This window comes from Peromyscus californicus, unplaced genomic scaffold (genome assembly GCF_007827085.1).
Source record: "Peromyscus californicus insignis strain IS unplaced genomic scaffold, ASM782708v3 Scaffold_11__1_contigs__length_118956290, whole genome shotgun sequence".
Taxonomy (NCBI): Eukaryota; Metazoa; Chordata; class Mammalia; order Rodentia; family Cricetidae; genus Peromyscus; species Peromyscus californicus.
Window position 1 is genome coordinate 68,284,906 of NW_026294402.1, and position 16,446 is coordinate 68,301,351.

A 16,446-nucleotide genomic window follows, 5' to 3' on the forward strand; every position below is an offset into this window, starting at 1 on the left:
GCTGCAGTTTTTAAACTAATGTATTTCCTGAAATCTGGAGTGTTCTTGTGAAGTTTTTGAAAGACCTTAAAATGCCACTGTAGAAAAACCTTAATAAAAGTCCATCAACTTGGCAGAAGAAGCTTTTCTTTCTGGGAGTTCACTTGTTCATGAGAAATGAACTCTGAGGCTGGAGACGGGGAGGCTGGGGGGAGGGCGGCTACTGGATTGTTTGTATTTTCTTTTTTTTTTTTTTTTTTTTTAAAAGCTGAAGTGTTTTCTCTGATTTTGATTGGCCATGTCTTCCATGACAGGCTGATTGACATACTTTCTTATGAGCAAGAAGTTTTGTAGTTCTTCATATTTTGGAGGGAAATCAGATCTATTCTTCATGTTATGGATGTTCAGACATTCCCATCCATTTTCCATGAGGAAGGAAATATAGCTGCTCTAAGTATCCTGAGGACTTATTATCCTTAGGGACCAATGCCCTTTGACTCTTTAGTCCCCGCTGAGTCACTACAGAGCTCACTTTCCTCCTCTGAGGTGGAAACTGGGTGCGTGACCTTGGGGTGGAGCGTAAGGGCTCTGGGACTTTCAAGTGTGTTCTGTGAGGCTCCCATCCAACAGCAGGCCACTCAGTGCCGGCCAGAGCCTTCCTGTGAGTTTCACTAGATCCATCTTGTCTAGTTAGGGACTGTTCAGCTGTGTTGAGAGATAAATTAGATAATGGATGTGAAAGCTCTTTGAAAACCATAAACCATGGAGTACAATTATCTAAGTGCATGCAGTTGTTTTTCTAAGTTGTTAGACTCTCTTTAAAAAGATTTGATAGAACCAATAATTTTATCCTCTTTTGGAAGGAAAGGTATTAGCAAAAGATTCTATTTTATATAAAGCCAACTACAACATCCTGAATTGCTACTTTAAAATGATTCAAAATGGCAAGAGATGAATCCACCCTCTCCACAGAGGGCTTTGCAGCTTCACACACATCGAGGCCAGTGCATTCTGCCCTTCCAGAAGGGAGCTGTCCAGAAACGCCACTGATCGCTGGGGTGGCTCCAGATAAGCTCCACAGGGGTGGCTGTGTCTCCCACGTCATTTGGAGGAACATGAAAGGTGTGTTTGTCTTCTCCTTTGACACAATGAGAAAGAGGGTATTATGTTCTCAGTGTTTGGAGTGGATTGGGATAGAGGAACCACGACAGTGGACCCCATCAACTCTTTACTTTTTTTCTTGTGCCTGTAAGACTTTCTCTTCCCTTCTCTCCCCGCACTTCTCTTTCTTTCTAGTCCCTACTGTCATGGCAACCCAGCTCAGAAACTTGCAATCACTCTACTCCATATGTCTTCAGCTATCTTTTTTATTTTATTTTATTTCAAGAAAGGGTCACATGTAGCACAGGCTGCCCTTTAACTTGCTGAATAGCCAAGGACGAACCTCCCTAGCCCTGGAATTATAAGCATGCCTCACCCCTCTCAGTGTATGTGATACTGGGGATGGGTCCCCAGGGCTTTGTGTGTGCCAGGCAAGCACTCTGCCTTCTGAGCCCCACAGTCTATGTCCCAGCATGGCCATTGGCTGGTTGTAGACAGATTGTGTAGGTCTAAGAAACAGACTGCACAGAGGAAAAGCAGGCTTCCTCTGGGCAGACAGCAGTTCTGGAACCCAAGGAGTACTGGCAGATGTGGCACTGAGGAGGCAGCATCTTTGGAGATACAGGGTCATTCATCCTCAGCAGGAGAAGCCAGGTGTGGTTGGGACTTCCCATGGGAGAGCAGGGGAGAAGTCCTGGCCGCTGCCTCCAGGTGACAGCTGTTCACATCAGTGTGTGCATGTCAGATACCCCGAGGCTTGCAAGGGGAGACTCTTAGAGATGGTTTTTGTTACAGATGAGAGCAAGGACAGGCAGTTCGGCTTGTAGGTGCTATTACTTTATTTGTAGGAATAGACAGTGCCCAGCCTAGGGCGCCTAGGTTAAGTTTCTGAAGCACATTCAGTTTTTCTTACAATGTCTCTAAACCAGTACAGCACACCCAGAATTCATGTATTTACAACACAGGGCAGCACAATTTCCTGGCTTCTTACTTTTTGATTTCTGGAGGCACAAGCCAGAAAGAAGCTTCTCTACTATTGATTGATTGATTGATTGAGAGAGAGAGAGAGAGACAGAGAGACAGAGAGAGAGAGAGAGAGAGAGAGAGAGAGACTGCCTCGATGTGACACTTGGGGATCACAGACACAGCAGGGGGCTACAGTTTTACAGGAGGCTATATGGGATTCTTTGATTTTTAAAATCCTTTTATTAGCATGTTTACATAGAAATGATACACTTGCAGAGCCAGGCAGATCTGTGTGAGTTCGAGGCCAGCCTGGTCTGCAGAGTGAGATCCAGGACAGTCACCAAAACTACACAGAGAAGCACTGTCTTGAAAAAACAAAACAAAAAAACAAACAAAAAAAAGAAATGATGCACTTCCCGGTGATGCTTTCATATATGTATATACTGTATGCTGTCATATTTAGAATCTCTCGGCAGAGTCCTCGGCCTGTGAATAACTTCTGATGGTGTTATTACGCTTCTGTTAGTTCATTCTTCATATCTGAAGATGGTGGGCGGCGGGGCAGTGCAGGGCTTTGCGGGTTGACAGAGACCGTTAAAGGCCAGAACACTTGCTGGGTCAGAAGAGCAGTTGTTGGAAGCTAGTCTGAGTTTTATTTTTCCCGGGGGAAATGAAGTAAGCAAGACATAGGTGCCTGCCTATCCTGAAATGTGCTCCTCCCTCTGAGGCAGGAAGTCAGTGCTTCCAGGATCCACACTGCAGCTCACTGCTTCCATTCACAAGTTTCCTCTGGTCATACTGGTTCTCTGTTGTCCCCTAGATGCCTATCAACCTAAGTGTGTCAAGAGGAAAACTGCATCTTTCCTGTCTTGGTCACAATTTTATTCTTCTCATCTGGCAATGAAAATGATGAGATGTTGCACGAACCCTAAAGGTCTTAATAAAAAACCTGGATATTGGGGTAAATGCTGAAAGATCAGAGAGACAAAGGAACAAGCCACTAGAGAAACTTCTCACCACTACCAAATCCTCAGGCCAAATGGAAGGCCGGATCCTGTCTCCATGAATCCTCTGACTGAAAGCCTCTGAGTCCTCAGCCGAAAGGGGCTAGTTCCTGTCTCCTCAGGACTTATATGCCTTTATCTGCCTGGCCTTCACTTCCTTCCTAGAGCTGGGATTAAAGGCATGTGTGCTTCTTAAATACTGGTAGCAAAAGCATGAGATCTCAAGTGCTGGAATTAAAGGCCTGTGACTCCCAAGTACTGGGAATAAAGGTGTGTACCACCACTGCCTGGCTCTGTTTTTCTCCTAGACTGAGTCAATCTCATGTAGTCCAGGGTGGTTTTGAACTCAGAGATCCAGAGGGATCTCTGCCTCCCGAGTGCTAGGATTAAAGGTGTGTGCCACCATTGCCTGGCCTCTATGTTTAATTTAGTGGCTGGCTCTGTCTTCTGATTCTCAGGCAAGCTTTGTTTGATACACAATATATCGCTACAGACACCCAAAATATTTATTACCAAATCAGTAGTTTGGCCCATTTGGCTGTTTTAACAGAAAACTTGATAAATGAAGAAATTGTGTTAGGTTGGGTTTTTCCTCTGTTGTTAAAACAGACAACAGACAAACAGATTTTTTACTTTGAACTCATCATTTTAGTCTTTAATAATGTTGTAAATAGTCTGAGTTCTTTCTAAAAAAAATTTTAAGCTGTTAATATTATTATTGCTATTTTATATGTATGGTTTTTTTTTTGCCTTCGTGGATGTCTATACCACATGTGTGCAGTACCATGGATACCAGAGAGGGTGTTGAGTCCCCTGGAATTGGAGTTACAGATGGAGATGAACCACTGTGTGGGTGCTGGGAACCAAACCTGTGTCCTCCAACAGAGCAGCCAGTGCTCTTCATTGCCAGCCATCTCTCCAGATCTGAGCTCTGATGAACCCCTATTGATCTTCTGCTAATCAACATGCTATACAGATAGAGTGCGTTCATATTGGCGCAATAATGTTATTAGAGACTTTATTCAAAATTTGCCAGATTTTGTTTTTTTTTTTTTTTTCCGAGGCAGGGTTTCTCTGTAGCTTTGCGCCTTTCCTGGGACTCACTTGGTAGCCCAGGCTGGCCTCGAACTCACAGAGATCCGCCTGCCTCTGCCTCCCGAGTGCTGGGATTAAAGGCGTGTGCAAAATTTGCCAGATTTTAAAAATTATTATCATTATTATTATTTTGCTTTCAGTGTCTTGGATTGGCTCAGGAATCAATTCAGAATCACATTACATTTTGTTAATTAGGTCTCCGTCAACTTCAAACTCTTAGATCATTCCTCTTTAGTCCTTTTGTGTTTGACCTTGACTCAATTTGAAGGACACTGATCAGTGACTTTGAAGAATGTCCCTGGGTTTTCTAATATTTTCTCATGATTCAGTAAAAGTTAGGCATTTTTTGTCAAGGATGCTACAGAAGTGTCATTCCGGCCACTAACATTGGTGTCAAATCTGGTTCTTTGGTTGAGGAGGGTTGGCCATTAGGTCGCTTTATTGCGGAGTGACTCCTTGAGCCCAAGGAGGTACTAATGACAGTGTGGAGAGATTCTAAGCCAGTGAACACATCGTTTCTCTTCTCCATTGGTCCCCTAATCTCAGCATCCTCTGATGGATGTTGCCTGCACTTGTTACTGCATAGAACTCTCCTGATGCTGGCTTTCTGCTTCTGCCTCTGTTTCTGATTAGAATTCTTGTGTGAAGAGTCATTAACACCCCTGCCTCCATTGTTTACGTTTTCAGTTATTTGTTCATATCTCTGTGGATTCGTGGATACTTATTTTGTGCTCTGGGCTGTCACCCCCAATGCTCAGATTTCCTCACATTTCTGCCTTTAGCAACCCCTCCAGGTTGGCTCTTGTTTCCTGTCAAATGACCCATCACTTTTTTAGAACTTCATCGCTTTGTGGTAACATCAGTTATTGCAGGATTATTTTCTACTTCCTCAACCTTAGATAATCAGTTTTTTCCCTGAGGCCCTCTGGGTGCTTTTAATGGAAAATGGGATTTGTAAAGTGAGAGCTGAACTATGTTTGATCCTTTCTTCTGTGATCTCATTGCTTTCATTCCGTCTCTCCCTTTTCTAGCCTGTTCCATAGATAATATATTGGTGTTTACATCAGTACCATGCTCTTTTGTTTATCATTGACAGCACTAACATTTGTAACTGTGGTGTGTGATAGCTTCAGATCTGTTCTTTTAATTTAATATTATTTTCGGACCCTTCAAGGCCTTTTGTGGTATCATAGGAATTTAAGGGTATTTTTTTTTTAATTTCTGTGAAAAATGCTGTTGGGACATTGATATGGATTTCATTGGATCTGCAGACTGTTTTAGATTGTCTGAAGAATTTCACGACACCAATTCATTTAATCCAAGAACCAGGGATAATGTTTCCTTTGTTTGTGTTTTCTTTAATTTCCCCCATCATTGTTCCTATTTTCTTTTGTGTCCTTGTTTAAATTTATGCCTAAGTATTTAACTGGTTGTTGCTCTTGTAGCTGATGTCTTTTCTTAATTTCATTTTCAGATGGGTCAGGGTTAGTGTACAGAAATTCTAGTGACTTTGAAGTGTTAATTTTGTAGCCTGAATTTGGTTTATTTATACTAATAACAGATTTTTGATGATGTCTTCAGGACTTTCTCTTCTGTGTATTATCACATCATTAGAAAATAGAGATATTTTTACTTTAGTCCATCTAATTTTCTTTCTCTTGCTTAACTGGTCCAGCTGGGGTTTTGAAGTGTTATTGGAAGAAAGCAGGGAGGAGAGAAAGATGATGATCCTTGATTTTGCTCTAAGTAGGAGATGGGTTTTTTTTTGGGGGGGGTTCCATAGGGTCTGTCATATGTGGCTCTTATTACATTTAAGTATTTTCCTTTAAAAACTTTGTTTATTTTTACTTTATGTGTATGAATGTCTGCCTGCATGTATGTATGTGCACCATGGGCCTGCGGTGCCTGTGGAGGCCAGAAGAGGGCATCAGATCCCCCTTGAACTGGAGTTACAGAACAGCTGTGAGTTGCAATGTGTGTGATGGGAACTGCACCTGGGTCCTCTGCAAGAGCAGCATGTGCTATTAAGCAGTGAGATACCCTGGTCCCGAGATACTTCCCCTTTAAACCTAGTACTTTACGAGCTTTAATTCTCTTGATCATGAAAGGCTAGTTGCTGTGGGATGTTCTGTATGGCAAATGCGTTGCTGATTAGTCAATAAATAAAACACTGATTGGCCATTGGCTAGGCAGGAAGTGTAGGCGGGACAAGGAGGAGAATAAAGCTGGGAAGTGGAAGGCTGAGTCAGAGAGACACTGCCAGCCGCCATGATGAGAAACAGCATGTGAAGATGCCGGTAAGCCATGAGCCATGTGGCAAGGTATAGATTAATGGAAATGGATTAATTTAAGCTGTAAGAACAGTTAGCAAGAAGCCTGCCATGGCCATACAGTTTGTAACCAATATAAGTCTCTGTGTTTACTTGGTCGGGTCTGAGCTGCTGTGGGACTGGCAGGTGAGAGAGATTTGTCCTGACTGTGGGCCAGACAGGAAAACTTTAGCTACAGCTAGTGGCTATTCACTGCATTTTCTGTATGTGTGGAGGTGACTTCAGTCTGTCACCACATTTACAAAGGCACGTGTATCATCCTGTATCCCAGTGATAAATCCCACCCGACCTGTGGTGCTGAGTTTGTCATGCTGGTGTTTTGTAGAGGATTTTTGCATCTGTCCATTCCTCAGGCCTGCAATTTTCTATCCTCCTAAGATTCTTTTCTGGATTTAGTGCAAAGCTAATGCAGGAGTTGTATAATGACTTTGGAAGTACTCCTTCCCTCTGAGTCTTTTGGGAGAGTTTGACAGGAGTTGTTATTAGGTCTGTTCTAAGCAGTTGATGTAAGTCAGCAGTAAAGTGATTTGGCTCTCATCTTTGATGGGAAACTTTCTTTTAAATTACAGTTTCAATCTTTACTCATTATGTGCTGGCCATTTTTTTCATTTTTTCATTACTGAGTCTTTATAGGTTGTATGTATCTAGGAATTTGTCCATTTCTTGTAAATTGTCCAATTTGTTGGCAAATTGCTCATCATTCCATCTTCTGAACTTCTATATTTCTGTGTTATCAGCTATAATAGCTCTTTCTTTTTGGTTTCATTTACCTGGAAGTCTTAGTTTTTAAAATATATTTTTTTAAAGTTTTAAATACTAGGGAGCTGGAGAGATGACTCAGTAGTCAATAACACTAGATGTTCTTGTAGAGGATCTAGGTTCAATTCTCAGCATGGAAGCTCACAACCATCTGAAGCTCCAGTTGTAGGGAATCTAACACCCTCTCCTGGCCTTCACAGTCACGAGGTGCATATATGCACACAGGCAAAAACACCCAGCACATAAGATAAAATGAAGTTTTAAATATTGAGCTTAGCAATATCCTACTTCTCTGTAACCTGTACCTCTTTAACATGTCTCATGTCATGCCTTCTTTTTAATCTTGTATATAGGTAGAATACAATACAGATAGAATTCAGTTAGGAACCTAAGGTTTAAATGTTTAGAAGCTGACAAGGCTAGAGAAATAGGTAATGGATGACAAAACTGTGAGAAAGAGATTTGAAAAAAACCAAAGAAAATCTGATGATACAAGTTCCTGACCTTAAGTGGTGCTGGTGAGGAAGAGGAGGAAATCATGAGGGGAGAAAGGCATGCTGGCTTGGGTATCTCTCCCAACCATCTTGGTCCTCAATATCCATGACTATGACTCCATCTATCGTGGGTTCTGCTTTCTCCTTGATGGCCCCTCTTTTCACTTAAACCCTGTCTTTCTACCTTCACTCAAATGAAGTTCTGTTCTTTGGCTTTTATCCATCTCCTAGGGTGGACCACGGTTTACCTAGCATATGTTCTGCGAGCATCTGTCCATGACCCTCTGCAGCCTGTGTAGGGTGGGAAATCCCATTATCCCAGCCCCAGGGGTTCTGTCTTTCCTTCACTGAACATCTGTTTGCCTCTCTTACTGTGTTCTTGTCTCACTACCTATCAGGACTTCAACAAGTCAGCTCCCATGTCCACCCTCTCCTTGGTATCATTTTACTTGCATGGTTCCTAAAGAATTGTAATTAAATCAGGAAATGCCAGGCTGAGTGTTAGCATTTATGATAAATATGGAAAAAGGAAAGTCTCTTTCCTTTAATACCGTCAGATTTTGTACAGGATAGAAAGCGTATCAATTAAGAATACACTGCAGAGCAGAAAGTAATAAAAGTGCATCTTTTTTTTTTGAAAGATTTATTATGTATACAGTATTCTGCCTGTATGTGTCCCTGCAGGCCAGAAGAGGGAACCAGATCTCATTACAGGTGGTTGAACTCAGGACCTCTGGAAGAGCAGTCAGTGCTCTTAACCACTGAGCCATCTCTCCAGCCCAATCTCCCCCCAACCCCCCGAGACAGAGTTTCTCTGTGTAGTTTTGGTGCCTGTCCTGGATCTCGCTCTGTAGACCAGGCTGGCCTCGAACTCACAGAGATCCGCCTGGCTCTGCCTCCCGAGTGCTGGGATTAAAGGCATGCGCCACCACCGCCCAAAAAGTGCATCTTAATATTCCTTTTTCCCACTGTTAACCTGCTGTCCAGTTTGGGAAAGGGGAAATGGGATGGTTTTTCAGAAGGTGTCAACTTGCCTAGCACCCTTCCCTACTCAGTGGTAATGATTTTGATTTATAAGATTTTTCCCTTTGATTCTTACTTTAATTACATAGATCTTTGTTCTTGTCATGGTGCAGGGCATCTCTGGCCCATTGTGGTGGTTTGACTAAGAATGACACCTATGGGCTCATATATTTGAATGCTTAGTGACCAGGAAGTGCTATCCTTTGAGAAGGATTAGGAGTCGTGGCCTTGTTGGAGTAGGTGTGACCTTGTTGGAGGAAGTGTGTCACTGGGGGTGGGCTTGATGGTTTCAAAAAGCTCACACCACGTCCACTGTGGCTTTCTCTCTCTACCTATGGATCAGGATGTAGTTCTCAACTACTGCTCCAGTGTCTGCCTGCCTGCAACCAGGCTCCACGTCACCTCTCAACCTAAGTGGATTCCCAATTTACTCTTTCTTTTATAAGGGTTGCTTTGGTCATGACGTCTCTTCATAGCAACAGAACAGTCACTAAGACACCTGCCAACCTTATTTAGGTTCTTTGAGCCCTCGTTCACTCCATCTCCCTGTTACTATTCCTTGATGACTGCTGAGGTGGGATGCAGGTGAAGTTCTCAACCCTCATGTAGGAGATACAGTAGGTGTTTAACAATCTGCTGATCTCTCCGGTGTGAAGCAGTAGATAAGTGAAGGATTCACACAAAATAAAACTGTCCTCTGTCACACTTTGCATTTCTGGTAGATTGAAAGATGTGATTTAGGCCCCCAAGCTATGGTCTCTTCTTGTCCTTTCCATCTGTAAATTTATAGAGTGGAACATGATTTCTTCACGCCTGATGGAACCCATGAACGGTGTCTTCCCAGCCTGGGCGATGAAGTGCCTCAGTCACCCCCAAATATGTTGGAAGCCATCCTGTTAACTTATTTTGGACCAGTACAGTTTTTTCTTTGTAGCTCGGGTGTCACTTGTTTCCTGTGGTATAAGTGGCAGATAATTGTGTCTGTTTATTTGTGTGGCTAGCTTATTTATGAAGCCTGCTGAGACATGTTTATTATTTTTCAAAGAGTGGTTCAGAAAGCTAACAAGTTTCATCCAGAAATGAGGAGGAACCGTATCATCATCTCCTATCTCTCCACCTGTCATTACCAGAGGAGCTTCACACAGCCTGATGACCATTGTGTAGCTGGGCCTTTCATCGGACTTGATTTCTCCTGGATTAAGGATCGGAAAAGCGTGTGTAATTTCTTACATTTGTGACGGTATGGAATGCTTTGTGGATGCTTATCCCTAACTCTAATTCTTTGTGTGTTTCAATTTTTTTTCTACATTCTCCACTCTTATCTTCTCCCTTCAGTTTCTCATGACTCCCACTTACAACATCTGAGTTGGTTTATTTACTTTTCTTCTCGGAAATGTCTCTACATGGGAGGGTGGAACCTAATCCTTCCTTCCTTCCTGGAGGTGGAATCAGAGAGGATTGTCATTGTTTCCTAGTCTGCTGACTTCCAAATGGGAAGGGGTGCAGTTGCCCCACGGTAGTATAGAGCACGGTCGGCAACCTGTCCTAGGCTGCTTTCCTTGCGTTCTGTGCAGTTGCACACCTTGCTGGAGCAGATGCCATTGCTTCCGGAAGGCCAGCTCAGCTGTGGAATGAGTGAGCAGTCCTTCCTGTAGCAGTTGCTTCCATGTGAACAGCACTCCAGAGTCAGTGGCCTCTGCACTGGGCCAGCTTTTATCACTGTGTGCTCCTCTTCAGCTGAGAGTGCCTTTGGACAAAGGTGTGAGCTTTCAAAGACAGTGGTCACAACCCCCCAATAGACTGTAGTTTGTTCCCTGAATTTCCTTCTTGTCTAAAAGAGTGCTGTATGTGCATGTGAATATAGGAGTATATGATATATACTCTTTCTGCTGTTGTGTGTGTTCATGTACAAATGTGTGCTCACGTGTTGTGGTCACAGGTCAACCCTGAATGTCATTATTAAGGATCTGTCTACCTTATCTTTTTAAAAAAATTGATTTTTGTTTCGTTTTATGTGTGTATTTGTCTACATGTGTATGTATATGTAACACATGCCTCCCTGGTGCCTGCAGAGGCCAGGAGAAGGGGTCAGATCCCTTGGAACTGGAGTTACAGACAGTTGCGAGCCGCTATGTGGGTGCTGAGAAGTGAACCTCAGTCCTTTGCAAGAGGCCGAGGTCCTCTTAACTGCTGAGCCCTCTTTCCAGTGTCCACTGTATTTTTCGGACAGCTACCTGACCTGACAAAGCAAGCTAGGCTCATTCTCTAGAGAGTCCCAGATAGCCTCTTGTCTCCATCTCTCTCGTGCTGGACTGCAAGCTTGTGCTAGCACACCTGGCCATTTCCGTGTAGGTGAGGGATTTGAACACAGGTCCTCATAGTGAGGGGTAAGTACTTAATGATTGAGCTGCCTTCCCCAATGCTAGGAGAAATTCTTACCTACCTCAAAGGCCTCCATAGTTATTATAGGATATAAAAAAAACTCAGCAAGGACCCAATAAATGTCACTAATAATGATAATAAATGATACTCATGACTTTGAATAATTTAAATGCTCCCATGGGATTAAATCACTAGCGATGACTCTGTATGAATTACTTTGGAAGCTGGTGTCACTAAGGGCTGAGAACCAGTCCTTAAGCCTCATTCCTCAAGAATGAGCAAAAATCTATTGTTTAGAGTCACTCCTGCAGTATGTAATGCCTTTGCTAGATATTTTAGAGTCTACGTGGCACCAAGCAGCTTGTTAATATGTTGGTACCTAGCCTAGGGAGAGATTTCTGGCTCACTGGGGGACAGTTTGCCTGATGGTTGAAGCATGAAATGACTTTCAGAGGATGAGTGATTTTGTCTCTCTATGCAAACTGAGATCACAGACATGTGTAAGACTATAACCGCAAGGCCAAGGGAGCTGCTTCTTGGTCCATACTGACAAGCACAGCAATGTTGCATCGGGAGCAATTCTGATTAGTTTCTGGACTCCTCAGATCAAGGGTCTTTCATGTATATCTATCCCAATACAGTTTGATGTGCCACAGGAGTTAAAACAGCAGAAAGCCCCTTTCCCATTGAGAGTTTGAAGGGTTTTGCATTTTCAGCTCACTAGTCAAAACTGAGGAAGGTATAATGTTTTTTTTTCTCTCATGAGTTTTTAGAGTAAGGTTGTATTAGTTAGGTTTCTATTGCTGTGATAAAATACCATGACCAAAAGCAACAATCTATCATGAAGAGAAGGCATGGCAGGAAGTCAGAGCAGGAACCTGGAGGCAGGAAGTGATGCAGAGGCCTTGGAGGAATGCTGCTTACTGTCTTACTCTCCGTGGCTTGCTCAGCTTAGTTTCTTATACACTCTGGGACCATCTGTATTAGGGGTAGCATTGCCCATAGTAGGATGGGCCCTCCCACACCAATTACTAATCAAAGAAATGCCTGACAGACTTGCCTATAGACCAATTTGATGGAGGCAATTTCTCACTTTGGATTCACTCTTCCCGGATGACTCTGTCTTGTGTTAAGGTGACAGAGGTTGGAAGTAAGACAGTTGTGTGGGTAGAAAACACAAATGTAGGTACTGACAAAATAGCCATCCCAACTGGAGGAATAACCAAAAACCAAACCAGACAAATAAAATGACAAAGAAAAATGATGCGGGGAAATCATGGCCTTTGTTAGAGAGGTCTTCACTGCAATTTATAGAAGTGAGTGTGATGGGTTGGAAATGGTCCTGGGCTGGTTCCACCTCATGGATGAATGGGAATGAGTCATCCAATCTCCTAGGACCTTGGTCACATCACTGGAGAGATCTGAACTAATTTAGTGGTTTCAAAATATGTTCTATAAAATATGGTTTCTACGATGCTAAAAATTTCATGGGTATAAGGTATGAGTCAAGGGCAATGGAAAATGTTTTTCAGCTTAGGGGTTATTTTGATTTTTTTTCCCCTTTGTGAGATTGAGGCTGTGAGAATAGTGACTATTTAAAACCCCAACTTAATAAGATGCTGGCAGCTTTCTGATCATGTCAGAGCTGTCATAGTTCCTTTTAAATATCACCCTGTTTCAATACTACTAAAAAGATCCAGAAGTGATGGGATGACGGGTGCTTGTAGGCTTCCCTTCAGCCTTCAACTTTCTATGATGGTGAAATCTTCTGAAGGAAACAGCCACAGGTGATGACTCACAGCGTAAGCCCAGATTTCTTTCAATGCTCTCTCAACATTAGTGTGGGATAGCTGAGGGAAGGGTAAGACACTGGACTCCACCCACATGATTCAGGAGAGAGGAGATAGGCCTTCTGAATTTAGTACATCTACTTCTCAATTGTCTGAAAGACTCTGTGTTTCTCCTTCTATTCTTGATTATTTGTTGACTTCTAATAGTTGTGGGGGCTGGAGAGATGGTCCAGCATCAAGAGAGCTGATGCTCTTGCAGAGGACTCAAGTTCAGTCCCTAGCACCCATGTGACAGCTCACAACTGCCTGTAACTCCAGCTCCAGGGGACCTGGAGTCAACTGTTTGCTTCCTTTTTAAAAGAGAAAAGTCTTTATTTGCCTACTGATTTTGAGTCACAGATGTAGATTGGGAGATTAATGTTTATGCAGGCTGTTCACATCAATTACCATACTCAGTCCACACAGCAGCCCTCAAGCTGAATTCCACTGTTTCAAGAAAAGTGAGATTTAGAGAGGCCGTGTGCTAGTTATCGGCAGGGCAGGAACGGGGCCCAAGCTCCTGAACTTTAGGTCCGCATTCATCTCCCTTTATCCTGCTTCTAGGCAGCTGCCTGCTTTCTTCTTATGCGATTCTGACACTGAATGGACCCCTTTAACCTAGTTTAGTTTCCAATAATTTTACATCAAGTGTTCACTCTCCTCCTTACAGCTTTGTCTGACCCCCCGTGACGGCCACAACCCGAACACCAAGCTGGTGCAAAGAGATTGAACCCCTTCTAGGGAGGTCAGCGAGGGTCAGAAAATGACATTTTCCCTTCTTCTCAGTCTTGATGTGCCTGGGGCTGCCTTAATGACTCCTTTTCTCAGGTCCTTAATGTCTTAGAAACCGTGTGTGAATAAAGATGCCTTTGAGGCACCAAGGACATTTTTAGAAATGAAAGCGCAGGAAGGTGAGGCTGTCACATTTGAGCAGGTGGCACACAGGATGCAGCAGGAAGAATGCTGCTTCTGAGAACAGAGGGGGTGGCTGTGGGATGCTCAGCTTTAAGCCCAAGGGGGAAAAAACCTGTTGAAGTTTTTTTTTTTTTAACAGTTCCACAACTGACAGAGCCTTGGCTTTGCATCTCCTCTTTGTTCCAGTGTCCAGACATGGCTTGCTTTAATTATGCTTTGTAAGGCAGGTCGTGCTTTTCTCTTACCTCTCTGGCTAGCATCCTGTGTAATGTTCACAGTGTCCTGTCCTGTCATGCCAGATGGTCCTGTTTCATAAGGAAAGTCAATTCTGCTTCTCTCTAGGTAGGTATCCTAAGAGTTTAAAAGTCTCTCTCGTGTGTGTGTGTGTGTGTGTGTGTGTGTGTGTGTGTGTGTGTGTGTGATCTGAGTTACCAAGGGGTGATGCTTACAGTATAAAGTGATGGCCTTCATATCACACGCTGCTGTGCAGAAAGGTAAGTGGGGAAATGGGGCAGCTCTAGAGATGACCCAACTGTAACCATGTTTTGTTGACATTGTAGGTGACTCCTCTCACTTCCAAACTCTGTATTAACCCAGGTAGATTAACCTTCCAAGAAAATTTGTGAATCAGAAGTTTTAAGGCCATGAAATTCCTTTCAGGGCAGTCTTTCTAGGCAACTAGGGTATTCTGTCTTTTGAAAAGGTGGGTGGGATTGATCTTTGAGACATTTATTTGCCTTCCTATTATGGATTATGATGGATAAACTGTTGTGATTGTGAGTGGCTACTTCTTGTATCTCCTTAGAGGGTGAGATATAACTCTTTCTCAAAAGAGATTTATCTTTATTTTTAATTATGTGTATGTGTGTGTGTCTGTGTATGACTATGTGCATGAGTGTTAGTGCCCACAGAGTCCAGCAGAGGGCGCCAGATTCCCCTGGAGCTGGTGGCTACATACAGCACTAACTCTGAGGTATCTCTCCAGCCCCTGAAATATAATTCTTCAATGCCAGGCTTATTTTCCATTCCATGATTATTAATAACTCAATAAGCATTTGTTGAAGATCATGAATTAGAGACTGGGAATATACGGACAAATTAGTGGCTGAACTATGTGTTAAAGAATCATAGAAATAGATGGTTAAGACTACAGAAGGTACAATAAGAGCAGCATGTGCTGCAAGGACTGGACTAGCCATGAGGTCATAGGAATCTTCCATGAAAACACAACAGAACTGCAGCATGAGGAGCATTTATGAGCAGCTAGCTGTGCAAAGGGAGGTAGCTGCAGCAGGAGCATCAGGCACAGAGGCCTCATGGGAGGAGGCCTTGTGCACTGGATATCAAAGGTGCTGAAGCTGGACTGCCGAGTGTGAGATGCCATGGTGGGATAAGATTCCAGTGGTAGGAACAGGCTTTAAGGCAGGTAAAAGGATAGGGTTGGAGGCTGGAGAGATGGCTCAACTGTTAAGAGCATTGGCTGCTCTTCCAGAGGACTCTGATGGCCTCCACGGGTACTGCACAGCCATGGTATACAGCCATATATGCAGGCACAACACCTATACACATGAAAATAAATAAATTTTAAAACAAAAGGATATGATCTTTGCCCCAGTGGCAATTGAAAGTTCATGAAAAGTTGAGGTGGGCTCAGGAGAGGTAGGGTTGGGGTGGTGGTAGTTTTAAGTACAGCTTCCTGTGTTAAGACAGGAAGTTTTTGAGGCTGGAGAGATGGCTCAGTGGTTAGGAGCTTTTTCTGCTCTTGCAGAAGACCTGGGTATGTTTCCCAGTACCCATAATGGATGCCTTACAACTGCCTGTGACTTCAGCTCTAGGGTGCCTTGTGGCCTCTGCAGGTACAGCACATAAACTCAGACACAGACACACACACAATAATAATAATAATAATAATGAATAAAATAAATAAATCTTTTAGAAAAGATAATTAAAAAAAATAAGTGTTAAATATCTTCACTATGGAAACAGACCAGATTTTGGCCAGAGCAATGGAAGGATTGTGGGCCTGGTATTTCAATAGGGTTGTACAGAACCCTTATAAAATATATAGTGAGATAGACTCCGGGGAAATATCACTCAATTCATACCATATTAATGTAATACAGATTAAGTTTTGCAATTTTAATTTGACAAGCTTAGAAACCATCTTTAAAAATATTCAGAAGTTTTTTTTTTTTTTTTTTTCTAGACAGGGTTTCTCTGTGTAGTTTTGGTGCCTGTCCTGGATCTGGCTCTGTAGACCAGGCTAGCCTAGAACTCATAGAGACCCACATGCTCTGCCTCCCGAGTACTGGGATTAAAGGCATGCGCCACCACTGCCCAGCTGAAGAAGTTTACATGTATTAAAATTAAACTACATTTTATAAAATAGCCTTTGATATGGGAGAAAATAATTAACACAATAACAGAATTGGTGTCATTACTAATGACACTTAGTGCATGTTAACAGCATGAACTAATGTGTTTCATATGCAGTGAAGTTCAACCAGTAAGTTAGATGAAAGCCAGGAAACAAGTTGAAAGGGATGGGGAGGGCAGAAGTAGGCAGGAA

General features: G+C 42.9%; 1 long non-coding RNA gene across 2 annotated transcripts in view; it reads left to right on the plus strand.

The window, feature by feature from the left end:
• The window catches only part of LOC128095436 (uncharacterized), a 144,103-nt gene that overhangs the window by 35,617 nt on the left and 92,040 nt on the right, over nt 1–16,446 (plus strand). The window contains exon 1 of one of the 2 annotated variants that reach the window (XR_008213243.1): nt 14,014–14,219. The exons of the other annotated variant lie outside the window; for it this stretch is intronic. This is a non-coding gene — a long non-coding RNA (uncharacterized LOC128095436). Of the gene's footprint in view, nt 1–14,013; nt 14,220–16,446 lie in introns of those variants that run through there. 2 annotated transcript variants of the gene reach the window in all.